General features: G+C 49.3%; 1 protein-coding gene across 3 annotated transcripts in view; it reads left to right on the forward strand.

The window, feature by feature from the left end:
* MRAS (muscle RAS oncogene homolog) overlaps positions 1–15267 on the forward strand; it is a 53956-nt gene that overhangs the window by 14146 nt on the left and 24543 nt on the right. The gene's annotated exons all lie outside the window — the stretch shown is intronic.

A 15267-nucleotide genomic window follows, 5' to 3' on the forward strand; every position in this document is an offset into this window, starting at 1 on the left:
GTAGAGCCTGTCTAATTCCCCCTCATCTGTGACTAATCACAACTGTAATTTGATCTCTCAGCTGTGTCAGCTCAGGAATCTCCTCTGCCTTGGCAGAGGAGCTAATTAGTAAACATGGGATGTTAACCCTGTGCCTGCTTCCATGAAAGCAGGAAGTAGTCACAGTGCAGATTTATTGCAGGGTTTGTATCAGCTGTAACAAAGAAATGTTTTTTTTCTTTAAAGGTTATTATGTTGTTGCTTATCTCTTAGAGCAGGGAGGAAGTTCTGAGTTCAGGTCCGCTTTAAGGACACCCAAGGGTGCTTAATCTATAATAAGTGTGGAGCCCACTCTGGGGAGGGAGATGGGGTTGTTGCCCTTCTGGCATTAATGGTTGTATGAGAGATAAAAGATGAAGTTCTATAAAACCTGCTTCCTGTTTTTGCAACGCAGCAGAGTGTAGATTGAGGCCCGCTGGGAAGGGGGGGGGGGTAATAATGATCCATAGAACCGCTAATGGCTGTAGCACACATTCTAGGGAACTAGCAGATAAGACTGAATAAATGGTCAGTGTGGTGTTTTATAACATGGAGTTGGGTGTAAGTCGCACCTTTTTTAGTAACGCACGGAGGAGATTCCGCTTATGTTACACAATTGTTGTACACGTCAGATTGCAGTCTGCTAACTTCACAACTGACAGAGCTCAAACCTCTCTCTATGCACCTGGCAACTCTTCCACTATGGGCAAAGGCATTTGACCATATTGGCAACTTGAGAAAGGCCACACCAGGCCGAAACAGCGGGCTGTCGCTGCCTTGTCATTGTTAATGCAATAAAGATCTAAAGAGCTTATGAATACAACCTTTTGTGTGGTGCCGATCCTTCCAGGAAGAGTTGCATTTTTGCCCCTTGTAGTATAGGGGCCAGGATCTCGGCACACACTTTATACTTTGAGCTTGAAGGGTGCTCCCAAGTGTTTGTTTTTACTTTTTCTATGCACCTGGCAAACATACCGTGTTTCCCCCGAAAATAAAAGTGTCATGTTAATTTTTTCTCCAAATGTTGTGCTAGGGCTTATTTTCAGGGGATGTCTTATATTTCTATGAACACACAAGTTCATGTGCTGTGTGTCCTCCTGCCTTCCCCACTGTGCCGCCTCGTCCTCTGCTGGATCCGCCTCTTGTGTCCCCCACTGTACAAGTGTCCTCCTCTATCCCGTCCTCCTGTGTCCTCTGCTGTCCTCCGATGTCTCCCTGCATCCGCCTCTTACCCCTAGCTCCATGTCGCGCTGTCCCCCGTGTCCTGTGATGTCCCCTTAATCCTTACACCCCCCAGCTCCATGCTGCTGTCCTCCGATGTCTCCCTGCATCCGCCTCTTACCCCTAGCTCCATGTCGCGCTGTCCCCCGTGTCTTGTGATGTCCCCTTAATCCTTACACCCCCCAGCTCCATGCTGCTGTCCTCCGATGTCTCCCTGCATCCGCCTCTTACCCCTAGCTCCATGTCGCGCTGTCCCCCGTGTCTTGTGATGTCCCCTTAATCCTTACACCCCCCAGCTCCATGCTGCTGTCCTCCGATGTCTCCCTGCATCCGCCTCTTACCCCTAGCTCCATGTCGCGCTGTCCCCCGTGTCTTGTGATGTCCCCGTAATTCCTCCCTCCCCCCCCCCCCAGCTCCAGGCTGCTGTGTCCCCGAGCTTCAGCCTATGGGGAAGTAGTACGGCAACTTGTGTTTTTTACTGGAGCCGATGATCTCGTAGGCGGGACCATGGCTCTGTTATTGGGCCAATCACTGCACTCACTGAGTAGCAGCGAGTGCAGTGATTGGCCCAATGACAGAGCCTTGGTCCTGCCCTCGAGATCATCGGAAATAGGCGATCTCCGTCGGGACCGCTCTGCTGCGCAGGAGACTTTCGCCTGCGCAGTAGAGCGGCCCGACGGAGATCGGCTATTTCTGCCTATCTCCGTGGGAAGGAACGGATACTGCGCCTGCGCTGGAGCAAGGGAAGGTAAATCTTTATATCGCCGCCGCCATCGTGGGACCGAGGAGGATGGGGGAAGCCTCAATAGGATCCGGAAGCTTCCCCCACCCGAGGTGAGTACCCCCCGGGGAGGTTTTTTGTTACATATTTTCTTTAAACGAAAGAGGGTAAATTGTATTGCTGGCCATACACTGGTCGATTATAGGATGATCTATTGACCTATCAATTCTTAGAACCGATTCAAAATAAATGAATCAAATGAACATGATTTTTTAATTTTTATTTATTTATTTTTTGTACCATTTTTCCACCTTTTTAATCGATCAGTTTATTTTCAATCACAAAATAAGAACCCTGATGAATCAGATCTAGTAAAGGTCGATCGTATACATAATGCAAAGCTTTCGATTCTTGTTCGATCAAGTGAAATAACCAGACATACTCGATTGATTCATTTTAAGAATTCAATCAAATATTGGCCAATAAGAATCAATAAATGGCAACTCGATTCTTGATCCATTCATTTATCAGTTATAATAATTGATCGAAGTAAAAAATCGAGCAGTGTATGGTCACCTTATGGCTAACATGTAATGAAATTTGCATTCACTGAAAACCTTTTATAAACAGTGATTATTTTGGCTGACGGTTTATAAGTGTGGCATGTTTCTCACTGTGTTATGGTGCCCATACATGGTACAATTTTGTTTCATTTTTTTTTTTTCAATTAGATAATTTTGTTCGATTCATTCCGTTAGATCAAATATAAAGACTTTTACCAACATGTCTGATCGGATTTTTATTAAAAAAAACAGAATAATTCTTTTTCCTTGATCGAAAAAGATTCTTTAAAACTTTCATTCGATCGTTTTGGTTGAATAAATGGGGAAAATTGAACGTTTTTATTTTACTGTGTATGGGTACCTTTTTTAGTGTGTATGAATACAACCTCACGACTCTCTCACCAGTCTCAGAACACTTCACCTGGTTTTCAATCTCCTAAATTGCGCCTTTTGTTCTGCCCCCTCTGCGGAAGGGGGGGGGGAAGGAGGGAGGGGGATCCTCTGTATTTTGCCCTTCCGCTGCCCCCTTTCTGGTGGTCCCTGTTGCCCCTGGATGCAGAACATCTCTGCAGGGAATCAGATGCTGCGGGAGGATTTGGTGTCTCCATGGCGATGCGCTGATTATCACGCAGGGGGCGATTCTGCAAAGCTGCTCGTCTTCTCTGGCACAGAGGGCATGAGATGGTGAGACAGACCCCACCCCCTCGCCCCGCTCTGCCACACGGACCCCCAGCTACCAGCGGGGAGAGGAATGTGGGGAGATAAACAAAATATTCAGAACAGTATTCTCTGTGTTGTGTTCAACAAGATGATCTTCAAGAGTTTAGAGTATTACGATTTATACAGCACTGACATCTTCTGCAGCACTTTACAGAGTACATAGTCATGTCACTGACTGTCCTCAGAGGAGCTCACAATCTAATCCTACTATAGTCATAGTGTAATGTCCTACCATATTATTATTATTATTATGTATTTATATAGCACTGACATCTCCTGCAGCACATTACAGAGTACATAGTCATGTCACTGACTGTCCTCAGAGGTGCTCACACTCTAATCCTACCATAGTCATAGTATAATGTCCTACCATATTCTTATTATGTATTTATGTAGCAGTGACAGCTTCTGCAGCACTTTACAGAGTACATAGTCATGTCACTGACTGTCCTCAGAGGAGCTAACAGTCTAATCCTACCATAGTCATAGTCTAATGTCCTCCCATATTATTATTATGTATTTATATAGCACTGACATCTTCTGCAGCACATTACAGAGTACATAGTCATGTCACTGACTGTCCTCAGAGGTGCTCACACTCTAATCCTACCATAGTCATAGTATAATGTCCTACCATATTATTATTATGTATTTATATAGCACTGACATCTCCCGCAGCACATTACAGAGTACATAGTCATGTCACTGACTGTCCTCAGAGGAGCTCACACTCTAATCCTACCATAGTCACAGTCTAATGTCCTCCCATATTATTATTATGTATTTATATAGCACTGACATCTTCTGCAGCACATTACAGAGTACATAGTCATGTCACTGACTGTCCTCAGAGGAGCTCACACTCTAATCCTACCATAGTCATAGTGTAATGTCCTACCATATTATTATTATTATGTGTTTATATAGCACTGACATCTTCTGCAGCACGTTACAGAGTACATAGTCATGTCACTGACTGTCCTCAGAGGAGCTCACAATCTAATCCTACCATAGTCATAGTATAATGTCCTACCATATTCTTATTATGTATTTATGTAGCAGTGACAGCTTCTGCAGCACTGTACAGGCATACAGTAAATAATGGCGCACCGTTCTGCCGATTATAAAACGCTATTTACCGTTATAGTGTTTTATAAAACAGCAGAACGGTGCGCCTTTGAAAAATGCAGGGAGCTAGCAGAGGGGGTCGGGCTGGAGAGATGGCGGGCAGTGGGCTGGCAGCGGGGGTCGGGCTGGCAGCGGGGGTCGGGCTGGCAGCGGGATCGGGCTGGAGAGGCAGCGGGCAGTAGGCTGGCAGCGGGGGTCGGGCTGGAGAGATGGCGGGCAGTGGGCTGGCAGCGGGGGTCGGGCTGGCAGCGGGGGTCGGGCTGGCAGCGGGCAGTAGGCTGGCAGCGGGGGTCGGGCTGGCAGCGGGGGTCGGGCTGGCAGCGGGGGTCGGGCTGGAGAGATGGCGGGCAGTGGGCTGGCAGCGGGGGTCGGGCTGGCAGCGGGGGTCGGGCTGGCAGCGGGGTCGGGCTGGAGAGGCAGCGGGCAGTAGGCTGGCAGCGGGGGTCGGGCTGGAGAGATGGCGGGCAGTGGGCTGGCAGCGGGGGTCGGGCTGGCAGCGGGGGTCGGGCTGGCAGCGGGGTCGGGCTGGAGAGGCAGCGGGCAGTAGGCTGGCAGCGGGGGTCGGGCTGGCAGCGGGGGTCGGGCTGGCAGCGGGGGTCGGGCTGGAGAGATGGCGGGCAGTGGGCTGGCAGCGGGGGTCGGGCTGGCAGCGGGGTCGGGCTGGCAGCGGGGTCGGGCTGGCAGCGGGGTCGGGCTGGAGAGGCAGCGGGCAGTAGGCTGGCAGCGGGGGTCGGGCTGGAGAGATGGCGGGCAGTGGGCAGGCAGCGGGGGTCGGGCAGGCAGCGGGGGTCGGGCAGGCAGCGGGGTCGGGCTGGCAGCGGGGTCGGGCTGGCAGCGGGGTCGGGCTGGAGAGGCAGCGGGCAGTAGGCTGGCAGCGGGGGTCGGGCTGGAGAGATGGCGGGCAGTGGGCTGGCAGCGGGGGTCGGGCAGGCAGCGGGGGTCGGGCTGGCAGCGGGGTCGGGCTGGCAGCGGGGTCGGGCTGGAGAGGCAGCGGGCAGTAGGCTGGCAGCGGGGGTCGGGCTGGAGAGATGGCGGGCAGTGGGCTGGCAGCGGGGGTCGGGCTGGAGAGGCAGCGGGCAGTAGGCTGGCAGCGGGGTCGGGCTGAAGAAGCAGCGGGGTGGAGGGAGGATTACGCAGCATTGGCATACATTACCTTGTCCCGGCCGGCGATCGCTCCTTTACTTCATAGCTTGCAGGCGGAAACAGAAGCCGCATGGTGATTGGCTGGATGCAGGACTCCTGCAAGCTATGAAGTGAAGGAGCGATCGCCGGCCGGGACAAGGTAATGTATGCCAATGCTGTGTAATCCTCCCTCCACCCCGCTGCTTCTTCAGCCCGACCCCGCTGCCAGCCCACTGCCCGCTGCCTCTCCAGCCCGACCCCCGCTGCCTCTCCTCCAGCCCGATCCCTGCTAAAAAAAATTTAACATATAAAACGATAAATATCGTTTTAAGTTGATTAATGCAGCGCCATTCTGACACTATTGGCGCTGTGCGCCATTTTTGCCTGTCCCCCCTGTACAGAGTACATGGTCATGTCACTGACTGCCCTCAGAGGAGCTCACACACTAATCCTACCATAGTCATAGACTAATGTCCTACCATATTATGTATTTATATAGCAGTGACATCTTCTGCAGCACTGTACAGAGTACATGGTCATGTCACTGACTGTCCTCAGAGGAGCTCACACTTTAATCCTACCATAGTCATAGTCTAATGTCCTACCATATTATTATTATGTATTTATATAGTACTGACATCTTCTGCAGCACTTTACAGAGTACATAGTCATGTCACCGACTGTCCTCAGAGGATCCCCTCCTTTTGTTTGTTCTGTCTTCTTGTCTAATATATTAGGAATATGTCCTAGAGCAGTGTGTACCTGCCTCTCATTGCCCATGCTGCTCACTCATACACCCATCTTCTAGAACCGAATTCCCTCATTGTTGCCCATTGTCCTGAATGGCCGTATCTCACAGCACATTGTCCAGTTGTATGACTGCTGAGTACAGCCAGCTGACTGTAGAAAGAATTAGTTATCTCCATAGTTTTGGGCGCTGTTGTCACATTTAGGGGGTCTCTGAAGAGCACCCCCTCTTCAGACGCAGACAATGAATGCAGGCAGACTGGCACGGGCGCCCGGTACCAGGAGGATGAGCTTGTGACACCCCCAGCTCTCAGGTGTGCGGCTTGCTCTGTTATTTGCAGTTCTTTGCCCCGCGTTGGCTGAGCGGGGAGTTATTGTGGACATAAATGTTCTTCTTTTCTTGATAACACTCCTGTATAATTAGTTGCGTTCAGCGTTGTGCGTCCTTCAGCTGGCTTCCCTCCCGTGGAGTTTAGTCACTTTCCTCCGCAGCTGCCGTCATAATAGTGTGGCAATGCCAAGCAGCAGCAAACCCCTCCCACCCTCTCAGCGGGCACAAAAATGTACCTGATTAGGAGCCTCTTCCCCAGTCAGTTCCTGCAAGAAGCAGACCTCAGAGCTGCAGTCTGCGATCTTCTTGGACAGCTGTCTATTCGCTGCCCTCCCCACAACCCTCGATCATAGGACACCTGAAGTGAGAAGGATATGCCATATTTATTTCCTTTTTAACAATGCACATTGCCTGGCTGTCCTGCTGATCCTCTGCCTCTCATACTTTTAGCCACAGCCCCTGAACAAGCATGCAGCAGATCAGATGTTTCTGATTAGATGAGCCACATGCTTGTTTCAGGCATGTGATAAAGACACTACTGCAGCCAGAGAGATCAGCAGGAAAGCCAGGCAATCTGCATTGTTTAAAAAGGAAATAAATATGGCAGCCTCCATATCCCCCTCACTGCAGGTTCCCTTTAACAGAGCTGGCCAGGGAAATAATTCTGGCTTGCGTGTGATTTGTATGCCGCCTGCATTTGGTCCTGTCTCTTTGGACTGACTGGCAAACTGCATGAAGCCTGCATTGTGAAAATTATGAATAAAATCGTTTTTTGTTTTTTTTTACAATACTCCTTTATGTATTTAGTCAATTTTTTTTTATCACAGGTGCCGACATCTTTAGTCCTGTCAGGTGCAGCTCTGCAGAATGTTTGTTTACTGAGTTCCAAAGCCAGTAGAAGTAATGCCTGGTAGCAAGCATAGCTAATCAGCCTAGGCTAAGCATCAGTGGGGGGGGGGGGGGGTTACATACTAATATACAGCAATATATGGATATAGGAAGTGTTTCCGATGATGAAACCAGAACATTTAAGTCAAACAAAAAAAATGAGTTTTACTCACCTAGGGCTTCCAATAGCCCCCTGCAGCTGTCCGCTGCCCTCGCCGTCTCCCTCCGATCCTCCTGGCCCCGCCAGCAGCCACTTTCTGTTTCGGTGACAGGAGCTGACAGGCTGGGGACGCGAGTGATTCTTCGCATTCCCAGACACATTAGCACCCTCTATGCTGCTATATGGTATATGATATATGCTATAGCAGCATAGATGGCACTATTGTGGCCAGGAACGCGAAGAATCACTCGCGTCCCCAGCCTGTCAGCTCCTGTCACCGAAACAGGAAGTGGCTGCCGGTGGGGCCAGGAGGATCGGAGGGAGACTGCGAGGGCACCGGACAGCTGCAGGGGGCTATTGGAAGCCCTAGGTGAATAAAACTCATTTTTTTTTTGTTTGACTTAAGTATCCCTTTAACATAAAGTTGGTATCCTGGATAATTTATTGCATTCTACTATATCACTACAGGGCCTCTTTAAATTTGCATACAAGCTTGGCACATGGTAGTCACTGGATTCTAATTCCTGGAAATCCAGCAGCCTTTCCATGTATTTTACCAGTCAGCATTGTAAGCCTGAAATGTCCATGCTGAAAAATGAAATTCATATGAAGGTTTATTTTATTGTTATTATTATTATGCAAATGAGGCCTAGGCATTTTTGCTGCCGGATGGCACAGTGTAGGGTATCGCTGCTGGAACGTGGCATTAGCCCGATGTGCCATAGCGAGGGCAGATGTGGCCGGGGCTGGGCAGAACCGGCTGGTGATGCGCTACCTTAGCGTTGGCGTAGGATGGCTCCCATGTCGCTGCCTTAAAGAAAACCTGAACTGAACATTAAAAGTCAAAATAAGCATACACAAGTCATACTTACCTTCCATGTAGTCTACTCCTCAGTCTCTTTCTCCTGTCCCGCGTCCTATTTGTTCACTGTGATCAAGGGAATTTTCCGTCCTCCATTTTAAAAATGGCCATTACCCATAACAGCTTTCTGGTCAGCACACAGTTAAACTGTAACATCGCCCACTTGAGCCATAGGTAAACATGGACATTACCTGGTACATCAGTTTTCCTCTCAGCTATAACGGACAGCAACTGATATTATACTGATAGCAACTGATATATTTCAGTTCTGACAAAATATTGTCAGAACTGGCAGGGATCATTGTCAGAAGAAAATGGTGAGCTTCTGAGAGGAACTGATGGCAAGGCAACTATGTAATGTTCATTTGAAGTTACCTCATTTGTTTATTTTAAATATTTTTACTCAGTACAGGTTCTCTTTAAAGTGCGTGTTCATCGCGTTCTTAAAGGACCACTATCGCGAAGAATTTAAAATACAAGTAAGAAGCATTTTTCTTCCAGAGTAAAAGTAGCCCTAAATAACATTTCTCCTATGTTGCTGTAACAGTAGGTAGTGGAAATCTGACAGAACTGACAGGTTTTGGGCTAGTGCATCTCCTCATCGGGGATTCTCAGCATGGCCTTTTTATTCTTTATAAAGACGCTCCCTGAAAATGATTTATACAATGATGCTGACCAGCCTCCCTGCTTGCTGTACACTTTTTTTTTTTTTTTTGGCAGTTGGATAGAGCAACTGACATTCACTAACTGCATTTTGAAAGTAAACAAAACCCTGAGAATCCCCCATGAGGAGATGAGCTGGTCTAAAAACCTGTCGGCTCTGTCAGATTTCTACTACCTACTGACAGGCCTGGTGCACACCAAAAACCGCTAGCAGATCCGCAAAATGCTAGCAGATTTTGAAACGCTTTTTCTTATTTTTCTGCAGCGTTTCAGCTAGCGTTTAGCGGTTTTGTGTAGCGGTTTGGGTGTAGTAGATTTCATGTATTGTTACAGTAAAGCTGTTACTGAACAGCTACTGTAACAAAACCGCCGGCAAAACCGCTCTGAAGTGCCGTTTTTCAGAGCGGTTTGCGTTTTTCCTATACTTAACATTGAGGCAGAAACGCATCCGCAATCCAAAATCTGCTGCATCCCGGGAGTATGCGTTTCTGCAAAACGCCCCCCGCTCTGGTGTGCACCACCACATTGAAATGCATTACCCTAGCAGATCCGCACCCGCAAGCAGATCGCAAACCGCAGCGGAAACGCTCCGGTGTGCACTAGGCCTAAGGGCTGGTGCACACCGAGCGGCTTTTTGGGCGTTTTCAGATCCGCTTGCGGCTGCGGATCTGCTTGGTCAATGTATCTCAATGGGGTGGTGCACACCAGAGCGGGGGGCGTTTTGCAGAAACGAAAAATGCCTGGGTGAGGCATTTTTTGGATTGCGGGTGCGTTTCTGCCTCAATGTTAAGTATAGGAAAAACGCAAACCGCTCTGAAAAACGGCACTTCAGAGCGGTTTGCAGGCGTTTTTGTTACAGAAGCTGTTCAGTAACAGCTTTACTGTAACAATATATGAAATCTACTATACTGAAAACCGCAGCAGCAATCCGCAAAACGCTAGCAAAACGCCTCATAAAAATAAAAAAAAGCGTTTCAAAATCTGCTAGCATTTTGCGGATCTGCTAGCGGTTTTTGGTGTGCACTAGGCCAGAGTGACTGCAACATAGGAGAGAAGTAATTTATGGCTCATTTTACTCTGAGAAAATGTGCTTCTTATTTGTATATGTTTACATGTACTTTTACATTTTTGTAATATTGTGAATGCATAGAACAGTGTTCTCCCCAGAATTTTTTTTCCAGCTGGGTGGCATGAAAAAGTAGTCGGGTGGGGGGAGATGAGAGAATGCAGGGCCGGCGCTTCTCTGTACAACTCTGCTTACAGCATAGGAGGAGGTGAGACGATGACAGCCGGGTGCTCCCCAAAACTAGCCGGGTGAAGCACCTGACTAAAAGAGCCTGGGGAGAACACTGTAGAAGCTATTGCATCTATTAGTCTGCCACAAGAGCTCACGCTCTAATGCCTGGAGCCCGCCTTCTGCCACATGAGCTCACACTCTGTCTGGAGCCAGCCTGCCTCAGGTGAATGGGTTAACACTCTATGCTGCATGGTGGTGAGTGGGTTAATGCTCTGCGCTGGGTGGAAGTGAATGGGTTAAAGTGCTGCGTTGCCACGAATGGCCGCCGGTTATCTCGGTTGCCCGGGCAGATCTCGGTCTGGAGGGGGCGCTCATGTTTGCCACGTTGCCGGGAAGAGGCAGAGTCTCGCCTGTGCCAGGACCCAGCAGCAAGCATGGATGGCGGCTTCTGGGAACGCCGCGTGATGTAACGAGAAGCTTTTGGCCTCTTTGTCTTTCTCCCGAGTTGGGCGTCCGCCAACCCCCAGAATCCAGAGGAAAAGCTGCATTCCTGACAACTTCAGCCGGCTAACTGTCTGCCTCTCATTCCTGTGTGCCCGCTGCCACAAATCAGCGGCTCATACTGCGCATAGGAGGGGGGTAATGTAAGGCCAGGTGTCCACTCGTGCGTTTTGTGTCCGATTTTTTTCAGAAAATTTGCATTGATTTTGCATTGATGGTAGTGAATGGGGCTGTTTCCATTCAATGCAAATTTTCGTACGCGTGAAAGTCTGAGATCCTGCATTTTTTCGGACATCGTGTACGGTTCACGTACAATGCTTTGTATAGGCAGCGCAAATTTTCGCATTAAATCCAGAGGTGCCAGGGCCGGGAACCAGGTGCCCAGAGGTGGCACGTGTTCTGTCTACCAGGGACTCCACTGGTGAGATCTCTGTGCTCCTGAGGACCCAGCTCTGCTCACCTGCTGCACCCAAATCTCCCTGGTGCTTCTTTATTTATTTTTTTATCTCAGGAATTCCTGTGCTAAATTCCCAGCTCTGCCTTCTTGCCACCTCTGGGCACCTGGCTCTGCCACCTCTGGGCACCTGGTTCCCCTCTCTGCCATGTCTGGAGTTCCCAGCTCTTGGGGTCCATTCGGATGTGTTTAAACAAGTTAAAAACATTTAGCAGTCGGCCGCCATCTCCTCCCACAGCGGACTGGGTGTTATCCCTGCGAAATACTAATGCTAGGAACACGCAATTGATTTCTGTTACCAGACAGGTAACAGGGCTTAACCCTTCGGGCGACATGGTTTTTTGTGTTTTTGTTTGGTTGTTTCTTATGCAGTGAGTGCACTTAACAGAAGCGCAGGTTTTTTTGGCTATGTGCCATGCGCAAAATTCATGCAATTCTAATGCTACGTACACACATGCGACAACGATCGTTCGTTGAGAACGACGAACGAACTTTTAATTGATGAAAGAACGACCTAAGTAAAGTTAGTTTTAAATTGTGTGTAACGATCAGGTCGTTAGAAGGAACGTTACATCACGTTAAGCTACTATTGCACTTGCGCATAAAAAATGAGAAGTTTCATGGAGAAATAGCGAAATGCGCATGTCAAGCCTAGTACGAACGACCGTTTTCAACGATGTACTACTTTTGCAAACGATCGTCGTTGGGAAAAATCCGCCAATCTAGATCATTCGTTTTTAACGATCTAGCTCGTCCGTCGTTAGACTTAATGATTGTTGGTTGCTTTTTTTTTTAACGATCGTCGTTTGAAACGATCGGGGAACGATCATTTCAAATGACTATAGTCGCATGTGTGTACGCACCTTAAGTGTGCTCCCTGCTTTATACAAACCTGCAGGCTAAGGATGGAATTGTTGCTATGGAGGGACGACAGCGATAGCTCCGGGGTTGCTAAGGATCCATTGTTGAGTGGCCGCTGTACTCCCACTAGATGCATGCAGGATTCTCCCCCGGGGCGGTCTTTGGCCCAGTGCACACCAAAAAGCGCCGGCGCAAACGCTCAGCGCTTTTTGAAGTGATTTTCCTATGCGATTCTAGGCATGTGCAGAGCAAGTTTCTACACAAGCCTAGCGATTTTTGCAGCGTCTTGGTGTAGCATTTTTTCTTTTTTGTTACAATAAAGCTGCAACTGAACAGCTTCTGTAACAAAACGCTTGGAAAATCGCTCTGATCTAGCGCTTTTCAGAGCGATTTTCCACTTTCTTATACTTAACAGTGACGCTGAATCGTCTCAGAAATCAGCAAAAATGCTGCAGGGGTGTGCACCATCCCATTCAAATGCATTAGCCAAGCGCTTTTCAAAGTGCAAGCGTTTTTTTTTTTTTTAAAAACGCTCATAACCGCTCTTGGTGTGCACCAGCCCTTTGTCAGTCGCCTCGGTCATGTTTAATCTAGGTAAGGCATCAGGAACCTTTTTGGCTGAGAGAGCCATAAACTCTACATATTTTAAAATGTATTTTCGTGAGAGTCGTACAATATATTTCAAACTGGGACAGTAGGGCTCAAGTCCCTGTTGCCATGGAGATGTGTATACAGTTGATTCTCTGGGCAGCGGAAGTGTCAGACACGTTTTTAGCCTCTCTTGGGTTTCAGCAACATCAGCAATTTCCCCGAGAGCCAGACAGGAGAAATACCGACTAACAGCTTGTACAATTAGCTAGCTGACTTGGGGGTTGAGTCACTTTGTAGGATGAGATCCCCACACTTTGGCCCAATAGGCTGCCTATCAAATGACAGGCAGCCTATTGGGCCAATCAATGTGCGAGGATCTCGTCCTACAAAGTTACTGGATCTGACAGGGTCCAGAGTGGGACAATTGGAGCAGCCGTTTGTTTTGGGGTAGCGCGAGTAAGTTAGTAGTGCATACTGCAGCAGTAGCGTTCCTACTTTGAAAATGTTACTTGCGCTGCCACACTAAGCTGCGCTGCTTGAGCAGTGTAGCTCAGTGAATCAACCCTACTGATTTGTATGAGAGCCAGATGCAGCTATCAAGAGCCACATCTGCCTCCTGAGCCATCCATAGGTTCCCTACCCCTGATCTGGTGTGGTACATAGCTCTGCTCTGGAATGGTTTCTTCTGACAGGAGCAGCACAGGAGGAGGGTGGGGGAGGATTGCACATTAGGACGAGTGTTATGGAATGACAGGCGTTTGTGCGTGGAGTGGGTGATTTCTGAAGACTGCTAAGATATTCCAGCAATTCTGATTCATGAGAGCTGGGGGAGGGGAGAGGGGGGTCTCTGGAGCTGCATGAAGAGGATTGAGGGTCTCTGTAGCTGAAATAAGCAGCCTGTAGGTTTTTGCTGCTCAAAGAGGGGAAGGTGGGGGTCTCTGGCTGGGCGGAGGGTACTGAGGGGCTTTCTGTAGTTGGAATAGAAGGCTTGGGGGGTCCTTGCTGCTGGGGGGGTCTGGGGGGTCCCTGTTGCTGCATGGAAGGTACTGAGGGTCTTTCTGTAGTTGGAATAGGACAGGAGGTCCTTGCTGCTGGAGGAGGGGGGGGGTCTCTGTGTGTCGGGTTGGGGGGGGGTCTTTGCTGCTGGAAGAGGGGGTTGGGGTCTCCTTACAAGGAAAAATGATGCATGGTCTCTGCAGCTGAGAGAGCTACATTGGGGGTCTCTGTAGCTGGACGGGGGGGGGGGGGGGGGGGGGTAGGGGAATTGAGGGGCTCTGTGTAGTTGGAAGAGAAGGCTTGGTGGTCCCTGCAGAGGAATGAGAGGTTTGGGGGGCTTCTTGCAGGGAAGGGGGATTGTGATGTTGGCAAGGAGTTGATTGAGGGTCTCTGTGATTGGATGAGAGGGATGGGGGGATCTCTTTGTAGCTGAAATGGGGGGGGTCTGTACATCTCAGTTTGATAAAGGTGGGAGATTCTCTGCAGGGTTTGGGGGGGGGGGGGGGGTCTGTACAGATGAGGGAGGATTGGGGTCTCTACACCTGAGGGGTGAAGGATTCAGAGCTCTATATAGATAATTTACCTTTGGAGGGGGCTGCAGTGAGGTTGGGTAATCAGACCTCACAGGTTGCCACAGATACGAGAGATCCGTCTGTAGTCGTGCAGCGGGGAAATTGCTGCTGTTCCCTCTGGGAATCTTTTTCCATGTTTAACTCCATGAGTGCCTGGAGGGTGCTGCAGCTGTCCTGTGCTGCCGGGGTCTATCCTCTGTCATTGCCCCTCAGGTGGGTGACATGGAGCCCCTTTGTCGACTGAGGTGATGAGGCTATATGTTCCCTTCCTATAGGCGGAGATTGACATAGAATAAACCTGACATGAAGAAACACTCTTCAGGTTTCATACCTAGTAGAGGAAAGGTTCAGAGCCTTCCCATCCTCAGTGGGACCCGTTGTTACTGCGCCCTGCTTTGATAAAGTTAGGCCTCTTTTCCACGAACTGTTTACAGGCAGTGAAATGCCTCTCAAACTCTCTCAACTGCTTGCTGCTGCCTGGCAACTGCTTGCTGCTGCCTGGCAACTGCTTGCTGCTGCCTGGCAACTGCTTGCTGCTGCCTGGCAACTGCTTGCTGCTGCCTGGCAACTGCTTGCTGCTGCCTGGCAACTGCTTGCTGCTGCCTGGCAACTGCTTGCTGCTGCCTGGCAACTGCTTGCTGCTGCGTGATAACGCTTGCTGAGCACACATCTCAACAATCTGTGGAAAGGAGGCCTTAGGCCTCTTCAACTGTCAGGCAGCAGTGAGCAGTTACTAGGCAGCGGCGTGCAGTTGCCAGGCAGCAGCGTGCAGTTGTATGTAGTCCTGTATTTCGGCTGACCCAGTTCCAAGCTTTATTGATTTGACTAAAATTTTCACTAACTCAGGATAATCTTATTGGTTATTCTCATACTGGTGTGTAGCCATTCGTTATGGAGTTTGTTAGAATGAA

Source organism: Hyperolius riggenbachi, chromosome 7, assembly GCF_040937935.1.
Source record: "Hyperolius riggenbachi isolate aHypRig1 chromosome 7, aHypRig1.pri, whole genome shotgun sequence".
Lineage (NCBI taxonomy): Eukaryota > Metazoa > Chordata > Amphibia > Anura > Hyperoliidae > Hyperolius > Hyperolius riggenbachi.